This window comes from Rattus norvegicus, chromosome 1 (genome assembly GCF_021556685.1).
Source record: "Rattus norvegicus strain SHRSP/BbbUtx chromosome 1, alternate assembly SHRSP_T2T, whole genome shotgun sequence".
In the NCBI taxonomy this organism is placed as follows: domain Eukaryota; kingdom Metazoa; phylum Chordata; class Mammalia; order Rodentia; family Muridae; genus Rattus; species Rattus norvegicus.
Genome location: NC_141534.1, coordinates 123,603,943 through 123,623,556, shown reverse-complemented (window position 1 = coordinate 123,623,556; position 19,614 = coordinate 123,603,943). Strand labels below are relative to the sequence as shown.

The 19,614-nt window shown below is 35.5% G+C and overlaps 1 long non-coding RNA gene across 5 annotated transcripts in view; it reads left to right on the top strand.

Annotated features, from left to right (window-relative positions):
• LOC148007680 (uncharacterized) overlaps positions 1–19,614 on the top strand; it is a 104,776-nt gene that overhangs the window by 42,572 nt on the left and 42,590 nt on the right. Inside the window, exon 1 of one of the 5 annotated variants that reach the window (XR_015646646.1) lies at positions 6,326–6,394. The exons of the other annotated variants lie outside the window; for them this stretch is intronic. This is a non-coding gene — a long non-coding RNA (uncharacterized LOC148007680). Of the gene's footprint in view, positions 1–6,325; positions 6,395–19,614 lie in introns of those variants that run through there. 5 annotated transcript variants of the gene reach the window in all.

The window sequence follows — 19,614 nt, the reverse complement described above, 5'->3', positions numbered from 1 at the left end:
CTGAAGAATCCAGTTAGTTGATAAAGCTGTTCCTCCAGAGATTGCAAACCATACATTGGCTGCATTCCTTCCCATAATTCTTCCATTGGGGTCCCTGGGATCAGTCTACCTGCTGCCTGTCAGGAGTTGCATCTATCTTAGGTGCTAGAGCCTCTAAAAAGATAGTTATAACAGATTCTTATCTGAAAACACTTCTTGGCAGCAATAGTAGTTTTTGCCTCTGCAAATGGATGGTTGCCAAAGTCGGCAGGTACTAGATAGCCTCTCCTTCAGTCTCTGATTCATTTTTTTTGCATTTGCTTTACACATGAACATTTCTGGGTTAAAGAATTTGAGATGGGTGGATGACTCTATCCCTCAATTGGAGACCATGTCTATCTATGAAAGTTGGTTTCTTCAAGTAGTATCTCCACGCTTTTGGGTATCTTAGCTAACATCATCCCTCTTAGGTCCTGAGGGCCTCTTGCATCCCTGGCATCTAGGACTTTCTAGTCCCCCTCCATACCTCAAGCCTGCATCATATTTGTATTCATTTTCCAGTCATTCTGCACTTCTCTCCAATCTCATCCCACAACTGACCCTCCCCTCCCTTTATCCCCCCACAACCGACTCCCCTATTCCAAGTCCTTCCTTGCCTCTGCCTCCCATGATTATTTTCTTCCCACCTCTAAATGGGATGGAAGCATCCACACTTGGTAAGCTTCATAGGGTCTGTGAGTCATGGGAGTTCTGAGATTTGAGGCTAATATCTATTTATCAGTGAGGCAATACTAGGAGTGTCCTTTTGGATCAGAGTTATCATATTCATGATGATATTTTCGAGTTCCACCCGTTGGCTTTCAATATTGGCAAAGTCTTCATTTTTATTAGCTAAGTAGTAGTCAATTGTGTAAACATACCATGTTTTCTGTATCCATTCTTCCGTTGAGAGACATCTGGGTCGATTCCAGCTTCTGGCTCTTATAATAAGGCTGCCATGAACATAACCAAACACATGTTCTTGTTATATGTTGGAGCATCTTTTGAATGATAGTGGTCTTCAGGTAAATATATTTCCAATTTTCTGAGGAACTTCTAGACTGCTTCCAGAGTGGTTGTACCTTCTTGCAATCCCACCAACAATGGAGGGGTGTTCCTCTTTCTCCACATCCTTGACACCATCTACTGTCAACTGAGGTTTTGATCTTACCCTTTCTGTTGGGTATGAACTGGAATACAAGTGTTGTTTTGATACAATTTGCCTGAAGACTAAGTATGTTGAACAATTTTTTAGGTACTTCATGGTCATTCAAGATTCCTCAGTTGAGAATTTTCTATTTAGCTCTATACGCCATTTTTTAATTGGGTTACTTGATTCTCTGGAGTTTAAATTATTGAGTTCTTTGTATATTTTGGATATTACATCTCTATCAGATATAGGATTGTTACGTTCTTGTTGTTGTTTTTTCCTTTAAACAGTGTCCTTTGCCTTACAGAAATCTTCAGTCTAATGGGGTCCCATTTATCAACTATTGATCTCAAAGCCTGAGCCATTGGAGTTCTGTTTGGATGTTTTCCCATGTGACAATATGATCAAGGCTCTTTCCCATTTTTTCTTCTATCAGATTCAGTGTATCTGGTTTCATGTGCAGGTCCTTGTTCCACTTGGACTTGAGAATTGTAAAAGAAGATAAAAATCGTTCAATATCCATTTTTCTATTTGCAGATCTCCAGTGAGACCAGCACCATTTGTTGAAAATGCTTACTTTTTTGACTGTACTGTTTTCACTTCTTTGTCAATGATCAGGTGAACGCACGTGTGTTTTCATTTCTGGGTCTTCAGTTCTATTGTATTCATCTACCTAGCTGTCTCTGTACCAATACCATTCAGTTTTTATCACTATTGCTTTGTAGCAAATCTTGAGTTCAGGGATAGTGATTCACGCAGAAGTTCCTTAATTGTTGGATATAATTGTCACTATACTGGGTTTTTTATTATTCCAGAAAAGGTTGAGAATTAGACTTTCTATATTTGTGAAAAATTGAGTTGGAATTTTGATCGGGATTTCATGGAAAGTGTGATTGCTTTTGATAAATGAACATAGTTACTATGTTAATCCTACTCCTCCATGATCATGGGAAGTCTTACAATTTTCTGTGTTTTTTTTTTTTTATTTCTTTCTTCAGAGATTTAAAATGCTTGTCATACAGACCTTTCACTTGCTAGTTAGGGTCACAGCAAGATACTTTATATTATTTGTGGCTATTATAAAGGGTGTTGTTTTCCTATTATCTTTCTTGGTACCTTTGCATTTTCCATAGAAGAAGGCTATTGATTTGAGCTAATTTTATATTCAGCCACTTTGGTCAAGTTTTTTTTATCAGGCTTAGTTATTCTCTGGTGGAACTTTGGGGTCACTTAAGTATACTGTCATTTAATCTGCCAATAGTGATATTTTAACTTTTTCCTTTCCAATTTGTTTCCCTTTGACATTTTTTATTGTCTAATTGTTCTGGCTAGAACATCAAGTAACATATTGGATAAAAAGAGAAACAGTGAGCAGCCTTGTCTTGTTACTGATTTACTATTGGACTGTTTCAAGTTTCTCTCCATTAAATTTGATGGTGGCTGTTAGTTTCCTGTATATTGTTTTTATTATGTTTAGGTATGTTCTGTGAATTTTTGTTCTATCCAAGAATTTTGACATGATGAGGTGTTATATTTTGCCAATTTTTTTTCTATACTAACTTCAGTTTTTAAACAAAAGCCCCTTATTGCACAAACAGAAGTTATTCTCAAAGGAATGGAGACACTTGCTGAAAAATACTCAGAATCAATCTCTGAATCACTACAAGCCTGCAAAAAAAGATATGCACCCAGTGACATTGCTAACTGCCACTGAGAGTTCAAGTAAGAATATATTTCATGTTGATTAAGGAGCAGAGGATATTTAATGGCAACATGGCATCTTATTAAGACTCACAGAGACCTCTTTTTTTTTAATTTAGAGAATACTTCATTAGTTTTTGTAATCAAACCCACGTAGATAAGACCTTACATATTTAATACAGTGTGTTACCCCTGTACAAATGGAAAAAACTTAAGTTCAATATTTCTAGACCAATATGGCTGTTAATTTCTGTACAGTGCCAACTCAACACAGTAAACGGGGATACTTTTTTCCAAAGTTGACAGCACAGCTAAAGTTTCAAAAAATTCAAATTATATATCTGTATATATATATTTATAGTTATATAAAAAGACCAATAATAGCAGTGTGTTATGCATCAACAGGAGCAACAGCTTTTCCACGTTCTGCAGTCATCTAAACAAAACTGTAGAGACATCCAGCACACTCCATTAAAAAAAAAAAAGTAAAAAAACAAAACCCGAGAAAACAGCACAGTTCTGTTACACTTGTGGTACCTGGCACCATTTTTTTTAATTAGCTTCTCAGTCATCATCTGGAAAGAAAACATTCTGAGCAACATCATTAAAAACAGCTCTGATAAAGCACGGTCACTACTATGTATCATAAAGCAGGTACAAGCTATTTTACATCCTCAGAGGTATGATACAGTACTGTCCTACATCTATAATACTAGAGGATACAATTTAAAAGGCATTAATTGAGACTTGATTCTAATTTTCCAGCAGAGGGCCCAAAGGATGGTGTGACACAGCTTTGTAAGGAAACATACTCTAGACAGGATTTCCTTTCACTAGTGGCACAGTTCTAAGGATTCATTCTCTCCATGAATGTCAGCTAAAACCGTTATTAAAAAAATGAAATATCCCTAGAACAAAACCGTATAACCACCGGATTCACATGAAGATGACCTAGTGGAGACAAGCTGGACCTCACCTTACCAACAAGCTATCAAATATGTTATGTTTAAACAGTGAGACCTCCAAGGAAGGAGATGCCACGTAGTGCTTCAAAGCTTCGGACCACAATCAAACACAGCATCCTTTTCAACAAAAGCTTATCTAAATATGCTCAAGGATGCTGACATCAACATTTAATCATCTCCTCACTCATCCAGGAAGAAGGGGAGATCAGTTACTACTGTACTTTATTGTGTTCAACCAAATCACCATGTTACAAAAATAGCAAGCTGCCATAATAAAAAATAAGGCTCCTCTATCCAGCACCAGATAGCATCATTTTACTTTCAAGCCTAGAAATTGCACACTTGTATATAAACCAACCAAAGATGAGGATTGAGAGTTCATCTTGGTGGCTTTTTCCTTTGATGAATATGAAGTGTCCTTCCTTATCTTTTTTAATGACTTTTAGTTGGAAATTGATTTTATTTGATATTAGAATGGCTACTCCAGCTTGCTTCTTCTGACCATTTGCTTGGAAAGTTGTTTTCCAGCCTTTCACTCTGAGGTAGTGTCTGTCTTTGTCTCTGAGGTGTGTTTCCTGTAGGCAGCAGAATGCAGGGTCCTCGTTGCGTATCCAGTTTGTTAATCTATGTCTTTTTATTGGGGAGTTGAGGCCATTGATATTGAGAGATAATAAGGAATAGTGATTATTGTTTCCCTTTATATTCATATTTGGATGTGAGGTTATGTTTGTGTGCTTTCATTCTCTTTGTTTTGTTGCCAAGATGATTAGTTTCTTGCTTCTTCTAGGGTATAGCTTGCCTCCTTATTTTGGGCTTTACCATTTATTATCCTTTGTAGTGCTGGATTTGTAGAAAGATATTGTGTAAATTTGGTTTTGTCATGGAATATCTTGGTTTCTCCATCAATGTTAATTGAGAGTTTTGCTGGATACAGTAACCTGGGCTGGCATTTGTGTTCTCTTAGGGTCTGTATGACATCAGTCCAGGATCTTCTGGCCTTCATAGTTTCTGGCGAGAAGTCTGGTGTGATTCTGATAGGTCTCCCTTTATATGTTACTTGACCTTTTCCCTTACTGCTTTTAATATTCTTTCTTTATTTTGTGCGTTTGGTGTTTTGACAATTATGTGATGGGAGGTGTTTCTTTTCTGGTCCAAACTATTTGGAGTTCTGTAGGCTTCTTGTATGTCTATGGGTATCTCTTTTTTTAGGTTAGGGAAGTTTTCTTCTATGATTTTGTTGAAGATATTTACTGGTCCTTTGAGCTGGGAGTCTTCACTCTCTTCTATGCCTATTATCCTTAGGTTTGATCTTCTCATTGAGTCCTGGCTTTCCTGTATGTTTTGGACCAATAGATTTTTCCGCTTTACATTATCTTTGACAGTTGAGTCAATGATTTCTATGGAATCTTCTGCTCCTGAGATTCTCTCTTCCATCTCTTGTATTCTGTTGGTGAAGCTTGTATCTACAGCTCCTTGTCTCTTCTTTTGGTTTTCTATATCCAGGGTTGTTTCCATGTGTTCTTTCTTGATTGCTTCTATTTCCATTTTTAATTCCTTCAACTGTTTAATTGTGTTTTCCTGGAATTCTTTCAGGGATTTTTGTGTCTCCTCTCTATGGGCTTCTACTTGTTTATTTATGTTTTCCTGGAATTCTTTCAGGGATTTTTGCGATTCTTTCAGGCATTTTTCGATTCCTCTCTGTAGGCTTCTACTTGTTCTCTAAGGGAGTTCTTCATGTCTTTCTTGAAGTCCTCCAGCATCATGATCAAAAATGATTTTGGAACTAGATCTTGCTTTTCTGGTGTGTTTGGATATTCCATGTTTGTTTTGATGGGAGAATTTGGCTCCGATGTTGCCATGTAGTCTTGGTTTCTGTTGCTTGGGTTCCTGCGCTTGCCTCTCGCCATCAGATTATCTGTAGTGTTACTTTGTTCTGCTATTTCTGACATTGGCTAGACTGTCCTATAAGCCTTTGTGTCAGGAGTGCTGTATACCTGTTTTCCTCTCTTTCAGTCAGTTATGGGGACAGAGTGTTCTGCTTTCGGGCGTGTAGTTCTAAGGCATAATCTTAATAAAGTAGCATCTTTTATTCTTTAGTGATTTCTCCTGATATTACAAGTATCTAGTACTTTCGTACATTCTGTAATTTTATTACATTTTTCCTAAGCACTCTTTCTTTCTTGTGTATAGAGATCTAAATGTGAATATAATTCAATACCCTGTAGTCATCATTGCCCAGAAAGCACCTTGAATTTATCCCTGACCAATTTATACAGGGGTTGTGAAGACCCAGCGCTTTCATTCTAGCAATAGTACAGCTTAAAGATCACATCTGCCTGCCTTGTGTCATTAGATTTCGAAAAGATTTTGAATCTCTGCAGCCTAGCAACCATGCACGCATGCGTGATTAGAGGGTTATGCTGGCTCACTAGCACAGACTGGGGGCGGGTTCAGTGTGATTACTTAAGTCATGCAGCAGGTCCTGCTCACAGAAGAGGCAGACATAGATGCCTGTCACAAGCACCCTAGGACTGGTCAGCAAGGCAATGCAGCAAACAAGGTCAGCTCTTTCAAACCCCCAAAATATTTTCATAGGTAGATAAGATTTTTTTCACACTAAATATTTCAGATTTGTTGGGATAAAAGATTATTCTCTAGATCTCAAGCATTTGACTCTGAAAAGTCAGATCAGAAAGCTATCAGATCAGGTCCTTGCTTCCTTTGTCCTGTCTTGTGTTTGCTGCTGTGCCCCACCCCTTAAGCTGTCAATCTGTCCTGTCACTTCAGGTCCCTCCTCTTCCAGGGTGAACATTAGCATTTCAAAGAGCTGACCAAATTGTGGATTATTGGTGTGTGGGAGTAATGGCAGTCAGGAATATAAAAAGGACATTTAAGTTTGTGTACGGATTTAGCATAAAAATTACACCCATAAAGGAAGTTACAGTGGTATCTCAGTATCTGCCATAGACTGAATGATATGAAGGGATTAAAATCACTTTGAGAGTTAACATACAGATTATCATCAGAGGGAAAGAACACAATAGATGATGTAGTTTGTACCTCCCAGTTTCTGAATAGTTGGGTCATCAGGTAAGAATGGGTTTTGATGTTCTGATAGTTATAATAAAGGAAAGGGGTTTCCAAAATGGCTGTAAAAAAGAGTAGTGGGCAGAGTGTATTTGGTTTTGTGAACTGCAGGCATGTGGAAACGTGCTGCACCGTCCAGCAAGTTTCCACATGTATATATCTATATATCTATATCTATGTCTATATCTATATCTATATCTATATCTATATCTATATCTATATCTATATCTATATCTATATCTATATCTACATATATATATATATACATATGTGTGTACATATATATGCACAAAAACACACACATACTCACATACTCACATCACATACACTTTATAGAGTAGTACAGAATAATAAACCGTTTTCTTCTGTGATCACATAAGGTGATCTAGTTTGAATGTTAAGACAATACTTTAGTGTCTTTCGGTATATGTTATTTGTTAATATGTTTTTACTTTTAAATCTTGCCCAGATTCAATAATAAACTGGTGGAATGAAACTAACTTTCTTTGGATATGTAATCTATACTTTGCTTTGATCCATTGATTTGGATTAACTTTATAAGATATGCAAAATATAATGCAGATTTGTTTTTGGTTTTTTTGTGCGGTTATGTTTTTTTGGGGGGTGGCTGGGCTATCCTCCATCAGATAAATCCACAAGGGTGTGCCTTTCTTTTGTTTCTGTTCCTTTGTATTCTTTCTGGGCTTTTTGGAATTATATTTTGTTTTTTATTATAAAATGGTGTTGTAGTTTTAGTGAAAATTGATTTTTCTCCCAATTTTTCATTTCCATTTTAATTTTTATTTATATCACGGTTATATTTTTCCTTTTTTAAAACTCTTCCCAGTTTCTCCCCACCTCCTGTCCCTTCCAGATCTCTTCCCTTTCTGGCTCTTATGAGGAAAATTACACCCAAGGGATAACAACCAAAAATTAACAAAATGAAATATAGTAGGATATTTAAAGAACATATTGAGGGTGGACAAGGCAATCCAACAAAGTAAAACGAGCAGACACAAAAATCAGAGACCAATTTTTAACACACTCAGGTATGCCATAAATATACCTAATTGAATGCTCTAAGATGTGTAAGAGGAAAGAATGCAGACTGATAATAGACTTTGAGACACAGATTTACTCACAGGCACGCCCTATACTTTTACCTATTGTATTTTGTTTTGTATTTCAAAATGTTGTTTGGGTTTCAGATTTTAAAAAATAATTTATAAAATACATGCCTATTTTGATCCAAGCCAACATCATTCTGAGGGTTTCCTGAGGCTGTTGCTCCTAAAGAGGTGTTAATTAATACAGAAATAACAGAGTAGCACCATTCATTATAGTTTTTGTTACTTCAGCTATTACACAATACAATTTGAAATCTGGCATGTTGATATCTCCTCAACTTTGTTTACTATTCAGGTTTATATTACAGGGTATCTTTTTTGTCTCCATATAATTTTACAACATTATTTTTTAATTTCTGTGAATGATATTATTGTTCATCATCAAATATATGCATAGGTAATATATATGTAACATTTTATATAAAATGTTGTTATATAATATATATTATATAACAGTATTATGTATAATGTTTTTTTTTTCTTTTCTTTTCTTTTTTTCGGACCTGGGGACTGAACCCAGGGCCTTGCACGTGCTAGGCAAGCACTCTACCACTGAGCTAAATCCCCAACACTATACATAATGTTTTATAAATGACATTGTTTACATAGTTTGTTCCTCAAAATATTTGTTACTTCTGGACATGTCTTTTCATTAATTTTTTCACACTGTTACATTGCTGAAAGTAATTTTAATCATTATCAGGTTTCTGCTGCCACGTTTAGAAACTTTTATGCATACATAATATCTTAGTCAAAGGAATCTCCTAATACTTTGCTGAATAAGACAGGAAGAATGAACTTTCTTGTCCTGTTCCTGATTTTAATAAAAAAAATTGAATTTCTCACCATTAAACATGATGCTCCCTCTGTTTTTGTTGTCTGTTGTTTTATTTTTCTGAAATATGTTCTGTTTACCCTTAGCAGTGACCACATTTCAATGGAAGGACACTTGCTACCCCATTAGCCATCTATGTCAGTAAGAATGTGTGCAGATAGAGTTGGAATAACGAGAAGCACTCCTCTTCCTTTCTTGAATTTTTTCTCAATCTTGTGAGGGGCACACATGTAATTCTAACTATAGGAGGCCATGTTTACAATAGCCAGGCCATTTATAGAGACATTCCAAGGCATTAGATCCTGTCCTCTAGTTTTTACCCAGTATAGGGACATTTAGAATCCCCAACTGTGTCTGAGTACTGACTGTTGTTTATTCACTGTCCTTTGTGTGGATATGTATCATTGTGCCAACAAAAAAAAATTAGTAATAGAATTGTTATCTACAGAAATAATCAGCAACACATGCCAAAGGGCATAACAGAAATATTTAAAAGGGAATTTGGCAAAATTAATATTTAGTAAAGCAATGCTAGTGTGTTTTCTGGTAGGATCTTTAAAATCCCTAGCCAAGTTTATTGATCATGTTTGTAGTATCATTCCTGAATTCTCCCCTCTAGTACTGGCCTCCCTCTAATTAATAATTTGGTTTGTTAAGCACAAAATTCCCTTTACACAGTTGAAATGTTAATGCATTTTACTAGGCCAGTCATTATTGTAGCATATAAGGATTATTAAAGGATAAGAAAACCATTATTTTTCCTTAATGGAGACTCGATAGTGTTTTCTAGCATTAAGAAAGATAACCACCAGGGAAACTTTGCTGGATAGCACAAGGTTTAATTCTCTATGTCCTGCAAAGAAATTTTATTGTGTGTATACATCATGATCTTATCTTGAAATCTGCTGGAACAAACTGATATACCACAAGTGGATGATAAAGCATTGTTTATAACATTCAAATTTGGAGCACTTATTTCCCAAGACTGGTCTGTAGTAAGAAAGTAACTCATAGATTAAACCGGAATTTATATAAAACCTAAGGTCATAATCTTCGTATTTCAGACTTTTTAAAAAGGAACTGCAGCACAACAAATTTATCAATTCCAATATTACCTTTTTTCTCTATTATTTTATGCATTTCAATATTTTGACCTCCCTTTTTTCAAAGAACATCCACAAATGGTGAAGGGAAAAATCATAAAATTTACATAGTATATTGGTGTAGGCAATTTGGAATCATGATGCATTACTAACATTGCCTTTACTGTAATCCTGTCCCCATTTTAACTCACAAAAGCAATAATGTCTATCATGATGGTACCTTCGTCTGAATGCACTGTTTAATTATTTAATGATCACGAATACATGGAAAGCACCATCCACATGGGTTTATGGAATCTATCAATAATTTGCATTATTGTGCCACATATTTTTACTCAGAAAATTCTACATGTGCTAACTCTGAAAATTGCATATATTAACTTATACAATATAAACAAGAATCACTGCCTTCCTATTTAAGAAATAAATTATGCCTACTCATTTATCCTTGTGTATGTGTGGTTTTCTAGTCTCTGAATATTTTTCATGGGAACACTTATTTATTGGTATGTTTATGAGTTATGGGTTGATTTAAATCCGTAAGATTTAGCACAATAATAGTAGTCGATGTGCAAGTAGTATGAATGCACTGTTTAGGTGCAGGATCCTACTACGGAAAACTGTGCCAATTTTAGAATTCATTGTGGGACTCAAATCCAACTTAAAATGTTGGTTATTCTCATGATAGGCAATTCATCACCGTATTGGAAGTATTCATTGGCAGAGAGTATACCCAAGCTTGACAAAGTAGTGATTTCATTTCACCTTCAGTAGCCTGCTTCATATATTCTGGTACTGTGAAAACTATTCTCTAAGATACACAGTAGAATCAAGCTTATTGTGCAATGCTAGATAAATTTATCTCTGTTCTTTGACTTAACCGTGTGCTTACTTCAGCAATAGGGTCTTACTTTAAAATCCTGTATAATAACCAAGAAGGTTTTTAATGGGATGTACTGTATGGGAAATCTCTGAAAAGTGAATTAAAAGTAGACAACCCAATCTGGCACTGGACAATGTACTTGTCTGGCTATAGTGTCCTGTCGAGAAACCATTGTCTTATTACTAGTTAACCTTATTTGGAAAATGTTTCTAACAGAAGTTTGCTTCCATATGCTTTTTTCAAAACGACTTTAGGGATATTTACCCTTCCTCACATTCATTCCTCAAATCACAGCTTCTACTACCATCACCATTTATTCAGTGGTTTGTTTATGCTTGGCCCAGGGAATGGCACTGTTAGGAGATATAGCTTTGTTGGAGTAAGTGTGTCACTGTGTGTGTGGAGTTCAATACCCACATCTTAGCTATCTGGAATCCATCTTCTGCTTGATGCCATTATAATATAGGTGTAACTCTCAACCCTTGAATGCCCATGTCTGCCTTGACACTGCCATGCTTCTACCTTAAAGATAATAGACTGATCCCCTGAACCTATAAGCCAGCCCCAATTCAATGTGATCTTTATTAGTGCTGTCTTGTTCTTGGTTTCAGTTCACAGAAGTAAAAACCTTAGTAAGACACTTAGTCTGTCACTAGTTTCCCTTCATATTTATACCATTGTTTTGTAAAAACTCCCCTCCAATGAAATACAGACTTATGATATTGTGAGTTTCCTGACTTATGTATTTATTACCACTAGAACATGTGTATGTGAAAATCATTTTTAACTTTTTAAAATTTAAATTTATATTTTATTTCTTCCCTTTACTTTCTGCTTGCTGTCCCCTCACATGTCACCACCACTCCCACAACCTTTCCCCTATTCTCCCCCTCCTCTTCTAGGCAGGTGAGGCCTGTCTAGGCATCCTAAGACCCTGGCAATTTAGACAAAGGTGATTGCTGTTTAAGCCTTGCAATTTGAGTTTTCTCTCTAAAATACATATACATGCACATGTAGTGAGCTGACTCTCCAAATTTTTCCTGTTACCTTTATATGTGGTCATGTCACACACACACACACACACACACACACACACACACACACACACACACAGAGAGAGAGAGAGAGACACACACACGCACACACACAGAGAGACAGAGACAGAGAGACAGAGAAAGAGAGAATAAATCTCTGTGTATCTTACACTGAAGTCAGTGTGTAGTTGTCAACAGTAGTCACAACATTTAAGAAAGATGACTTTAGTTCTATACTGTCTATAATACTCATAACTCTACAAGCCTTTCTTCCACAATGAATCATGAACCCTGGGAGATAAAAAGGATATAGATATTTTATTTAGTGACTGGAATTGATCATTGTCTTACGCCATGCATCTTGAACAGCTATTGATCTTTATGTTAGGCATGATGTTCTAGCAGAAGAATCTTCTCTCAAGAGGGTTGAAAAATACAGTAAGCTATGGGTCTAAGGACAAGTCATTAGGACTTAGATTAATACTATGTTCTTTTATCAGAGTAATAACATTTGCTTTCCCTTCAGGCCTATGTTATGTTTGGCTACAGGATTTTGATTCGAATAGCAAGAAAATTTATACATTTCAATTTGAGGAACAAGCCTTAAATCCAGCCAGAATGTAGGCTGGTTATTTTCGTGTCAATCATAACACTATTGCATTAGTAGGTACTTTTTCCAGCCTTGTTAATGTAACAAGTTGGTGGATTCACAGCTATATATACTGCAGTATAAATTGTTTCTGAAAAAGATACAAAACTAGATGGGCAGGGAAGGATTTCTTCTGGAAGAAATGGAAGGAAATGTGAATATGATCAAGCCACACTAAGAAATTCACACACACACACACACACACACACACACACACACACAAATATAATGCATAAATACATGCATGAAATTTTGCTGATGGCATGTTTTTATTATATCCATAATAATAAAATATAGATAAGTAGGTAGATATATAGGTAAGTAGGTAGTTAGAATGATCATAGATAGATAGATAGATAGATAGATAGATAGATAGATAGATAGATAGATGATAGATAGATAGACAGACAGATCTTGGTGAATTGGATTCTATCAACAATATTCAGTTAATTACTGAAGATCAATATCTCAAAGTGCCACTCCACATTTGTTCATTATCTTTTACCCTTTTCCCTGTCCTACATACAGTAACAGTTGGGTGCATGTGACTTTATAATGTTATGCCTTCAGGAATACAGTTATATGCATGTTCAGAATTATCATCTCACTAACTAGGATATGCACAAAGTCATAGCATTTCTACCTAACCTATAGTAAATAATCAAAACTTCTGATTCCAGAAACATAATGTTAAAAGAAATCTTTTAAACTGCATCCATATGCATATATTCATAAAGCATTTGCTGTTTGTTAACACAGTAACCATAGGATGCCTCTTAATTTTATTTATCTCCATATTCCTTCCTCTACTGACGTCTTCACTAATTATCAGTACATCTTCCCTCCCTTTTCAAGACCCATACCATGCATATTGATCTATTCTAGTTCCCTTTCCTAAGGAGACCTATCTATTACTCCTAATCCCAAATTCTAAACACAATTTCTCTGCTTCTGTAGATTGTACATTGGTTCATTGACTTAACAGCTAATGTCCACATAAGCAAATATATAATATACTTGTCTTGGTGGTCTGGAAACTTCATTCAGTATGATGTTTTCTAGTTCCATTCATTTACCTTTGAAGTTCAATTCTTTTAGGGACTGAATTTTTCAAATATGAAAATGTAGACGGAAGGTACCATGCTGTAACCTGTAATTCCACAGTGAGAGAGATGAACTGGGACTACCCGTCTGAGTACACTTTGGATTAAACTAGTGAGAAGGAACCCTAGGCTACAGTTTGGGAGGATGCATCACAAATCAGCAAAAGAAGTGAGTTTAAATGACATAAATAAACAAATAACTACTTTATCTGAGACATAATTAGAGTAAAATATTTTTCAGTAACTTTATATCTCATGCTCAAAAAAAAAGGACAGTACAAATCAAATCAAATGATATTCATTCTTTTCTAAACCATTGAGACACAGGAGTGTTGCTCAGTCTAGGATGTATGCCCAGGATATGGCAGTTTCTGGGTTGGAACTTCACTGTTTCAGTGAAAGAAATATTTGATTCACCAGTGAGTTAAAAGAGTATGTAAAATGAACTCCAATTAAAACAGAGTTCTATCCAGGAAGGCATCAGAGTAGAAATAGAGGATTGACTTGCACAAGTTTTCCTCTGACCAATAGAAAGAAATTTATCCTCTGAAGACTTGCTTAATTAAATTTTAATACATGAAGATGAAATAATATCAATCTGTATCAGTTTTTGAATTAATAATTTTTGAAAATTGATTTTTTCCGACAATATATCCTGCCTCATTATTTCATCCTCCCTGATTCTTTCCATCTGGAAAATGACCTATTTCCTCATGTTCTCACCCCAACCCTTAGAAAACATGAAAAGAAAAAAACTAACCTGACTAAAACAGAACAAATGACCAATGTAATCAAAAATGATAAAACACAAGAAGCACATAGACACACAGAGATACATACTTACAGAGAAAGTCGAAGAAAATATTAAATTGGGAGTCAAAATATATGAGAAATTACCAGCATGGTCAAAAATATAATATATTATGAATAAAAATATTCAAAACTACCATTGATTTATGTAAGGTAGAATGAAGTACCTGCTTGATTGTAGGTTCTATTCCCATGAAACTGTACTGGACCAAAGCACTTTTGATTTAGAAATTATGTCACAATGAGAGAGCTTCTTAGTGAGGTAGATCATATTCAGATTCAGATATTAGTGGTTGGACACCAAATAATTTGACCTGCAAAACCTCTGCAGATCCTTTGCATGGCTTCCTGGTTTATATAAGTATATATGTATATAAGTGCTTTTGTATCTGGACATTATTGATCACTTGCTTGCATTCCTCCCAGTACCACTGTGCCTTACAATAATTCTACCATGACTTCTAAAAATCTTTCCTGAGCCATGAAGGAAGAGATTAGCTGGTAATGACGCATATATGAGAGTATGATCCAAGGTCTTTCACTTTGTATATTGTGCAGATATAGTTCTCTGTAACTGTCCCCATCTATTATATATGCTAGCTTTTGTGATGACAATAGAGCAATATACTGATATATGGGCATAACAGAATATTGTTAGGAATCATTTTGCATCTACATTTGCATAGCAGACAACAATACCTGCTTTAAGCCTGAAACCCCAGTATTTTGTCATGAGAACAATGGTAGAAATGTGTACTATCTCACTCTGTATGTCTCAAATCCAGTCATATAGTGGTTGCTTACTCCCTTGAAGGTGCCACAATTGCAGCATTGTATCCTGTACGCAGCTGAGTGTGGTAGGTCAAATAGTATAGAGGTGGGTTGGTGTTTAAGTTTTCCCTCAATAACCCTGCCAAACACATTTCAGTACCAGCAACACTATTCAAAAGGTAAATGATTTAGTTAGGCACCTGTTTGTCTTCTCTATGTTCAAAAGAAATGTAGGTGTTGTTTTCAACAATAGAGCCATCATCAGCCTTATGCAGCAATCAGTAGCTTAGGCAATAGCTTGAAGTGATTGGAGTATTACAATGAGGACACATTGGCCAAAAATATAGTAGATAGAGCCAATACATGGGGTCGGAGATTTCATTTGGTGGGAAGAGATGTCTATTTCTGTCATTCTCTCCAACTTTTTAAATATCCTTTTTTTTATTTATGTTATATATTAAGAAGTGATCTGACTCCTACTTATAGCTGATCCTCTTACTATTCCACTCTCTCCTTTTCATTCCCCCATCTCCATTTATTTGCTACATTCCAATGTATCCCCCAAATATGCCCCATAATTATTTATATTGTTTCTCTACCCTCATAAAATCCTTTCCTCCTGCCTAATTCTTGTATGCCATTGTCAGGGCTTAAAATATCAAAATATAAGCAGATCCATTCTGTATTTGTCTTTAACCTTCTGGATAACTCACAATGAGGTGGTTGTTATTGTTGTTGTTGTTGTTGCTGTTGTTGATGATGTTGTTGTTGATGATGATAATGATGATGATGATGATGATGATGATGATGATGATGATGGTGATGATGATGGTGATGATGATGATGGTGATGGTGATGTTGCTCAGACCCTTTCAAATATACCAGAAAATATAAGTGGATCACAGGTAATAAGATGTTGAGGTATTAACACGATTGTGGTTTGATTTTTCTCTATTCACGTCGTTGATTGCTTCTTCTCTCTGGAGGTTAGAAAGTACATTTTTAAAGGAGCCCCCTTTTCAAAATGAGATGTTAGAGTTTTATAGAGAATTTGGATTGTGAAAGACTTGAAAATGGAAATGCTATTGGGTTTTTAATTCCAAGGACAGATATGTTTGATATTCAACCTTTGGTAAAATATTTGCCTAACATAAACAGATTTGAATGACCTTCATCACAGATGCAGATATACTATACACACAAGGAACAACAGCAGCCAGGAGGTAGGGACAGAATAATATGATGCTGAAGGTCATCCTAACCATTAATCAGAACAGCCTGAAATCATTTTAGAGAAAAAATTATATATGATTTATGTGCTTGTATGCTAAAATATGTAACTATATTTTGATTTTACAGGGGTAACATTGAAAGTATTGACTTGAAGCTCAATGACACTTTAAGCTTTTAAACATGGTTCATTCTATGAAAAATAATGGAGTCTTTTAAATTTGTATAGTATACTTTTATTATAAATTGGTTGTAAGACTGTGGTGACAAGGAGTAGAATGCAGTGGTTTCAATGAGATGTCAACGATTAGTTTCTAATTTTTAAACAGTTGACTCCTAGTTGATGATTGTTTGTGGAAGGTTTTGAGAGAAGTCTCTCTGCTTCTTCTCTGTGGTTTGAGATATAAGCTGCTAATTCAGCAACCTGCTGCTTACCACTAGAAATACAGAAAGAGAAGAAATAATTTTTGCTACTATAGTACAATTTGAATTTTATTAATATATTTTTGTTTTTGTTACAAATCCTAATATGTAATTCTGGCAGTAAGTATACTCATAGTAGACTCTCTTCCTATGACTCTAAATTGTTAGATATAAGGGCATGTGCCAACATGACTGGACTTTTTCACAAAACAAAAAATTATAAAAGTAATTGATTATCAAAGTCAAATTCACATTTACAAATCAAATTAAAGCATTCAAGATATATTGATTTACATATTAATCATATCATTGAAGAAATAGAAGCAAAATATTTACTTCATATTTTTGCCCAACTTACTCTACAGAATGTGACACTGTCTCACAAATTCCAAAAATTAAACAGAATATGAACAAAACTAGAAATAAAATAAAGGAGAAAAAGAGGAGGATTCAGAGGAGAACAAGGAGGAAGAAGATAAAAGGAGGACTCCACTAATCAGAGAAAATGAAAAGCTCATAAAATGTGAGTTTTTTCTTCACTCCTTCATAAAAGGGGAAACAAGAATATTCATAGGTGGGGATATGGAGGCAGAGTTTGGAGCAGCAAATGAAGGCCCCCCGTTGGAGGAAATAAAGGACTGAAAGAACTTAAGAGGCTTGGAACGCCATAAGAACAACCATGGCAAAAAAACAGAGCTCCCAGGGACTAAACCACTACTTAAAGACTATACATGGACTGATGCAGGGCTGCAACTGCATAGGTAGCTATGAATAGACTTGTTTTGGCACCAGCGGAAGGGGAAGCCCTTGGTCCTGCCAATGTGGACTCTCACAGTAGGGGAATGTTGGACGGAAGGCAGGAGGGACTTGGTGGAGATGAGAACACCCTTACAGAAGGAAGGAAGGAAGATGGGATAGCTGGCTTATGTCTATGAAACTGGGAAAGTGAATAACATTTGAAATATAAATAAAAAATCCAGTAAAAACAAACAAACAAACACACAACAATATGATGAAATACAGGGATTTCTTTCAGTGTTTTCAGTGTCCTGATCACACATTGACACACAGTACATGTATAAAATGTAAAAACATTTAGGATTCCTTTTCTTGTTTAGAAAACCATACATTATCGTTGCCATTATCCCTTACATAAAAACCATTATTTTTAACCCAATAGCTGGCAGATTAAGACGGAACACTGTACATGTAAATCCAGTGTATTCTGCACAGCATCTTCCTGTCCCGAAAAAAAGCTATTGATGCAAACATTGCCTCTCTATATAATACATTACTGTAACTTGTGTACTTGTTACCAAGTACCCTCTGACAATTTTGATAAATACAATACTACAGCATTGTAATTTCACAGTATTTTTAATATTAGGAATCAATCTTTGAAAGGTATCTTTAAAATCAAGATTGCAGAATAATCTTTGCAGCAAGTTTTAAACATCTCCAGCATTGACAGAAGATTCAGAGGATCTGATCTGCAGTAGCCCAGCCTGTATAAGAGTGGTCATTCCTTCTCTCAATATGATATGTATTAATATATTGCCATCCTTATCTGCTCAGTCCTATATTGAAGTAAAGTTCGCCACACAGGGATAGCTTCTGAAAGTAATGCTATAGAATAGGAAGCTGAGTATTCCAGTATGCATTCAAAGTCACCTTGTTGTTTTTGCAAATAATTTCCTTCCTTGATTGTCAGACACAGGGCTGATTGTCCAAATTTGAAGCACATTCTGTAATTCCTGATGCATTTCTCTTTCCCAGTTACACTTTGTCTTGCAGAAAAGGATATTATTAAGTCAATATAATTTACCTTTATTGAAACATAAATAATTGTAGAATCATTAACATTCAGGAGCTACTCTACATTTATGTTTGTACTCCATGTTCATATTCATTGGGCATCAGAATCACCAAGGTTTAAAGTTGCATAGTGATGTGGTGTGATGCTTCTTCTTATAAAAAGTAATACTGCTCTGCAAAATTATTTTTCAGAACTCATGTCAGGAATCTCAAATTACATGTAACTGCATATCTTGATACATATACAGCCTTTAGTACCTAATACCTCTACACATATGCATACACACACACACACGCGCACACACACACACACACACACACACACACAGAGAGAGAGAGAGAGAGAGAGAGAGAGAGAGAGTGTGTGTGTCAGAGCAGAGACAGACAGAAAGACATACAGAGAAAGACACACGCACACACGCACACAGACACAAGTTCGGGCTTAAAAATAGAGAGACAGAGTCTCAGTGATAGAGACAGAGAGAATGTATACATGTACACATAATTAACATTAAAATATAGCTAACTGTGGTGACATGTGTGTTTACATGTAGCACTTACAAGTCAGAAGTCAATAAATCTCTGAATTAAAAGACAGCCCTCTCATCAAGTGAATTTCCATTCCAGCTAAATTGAACACGTAAGCACCTCTTTAAAAGGCAATCAAACAAAAAAGTAAATATATCAAAGTAACAATTTTTAAAACAGAAGAAAAAATCATCATTGAATCACAAACCAATGCTTTTAGTAAATAACAAACATTATGTTAATGGCAAGTGCTTCATTTACATGAGCACATCAGATCCTCTAAAAATCCAACTAATCAAGCTAAATCTGACTAATGCAGAATATTATTGAAGTAGTATCTTTTATTCTTTAGTGATTTCTCCTGATATTACAAGTATCTAGT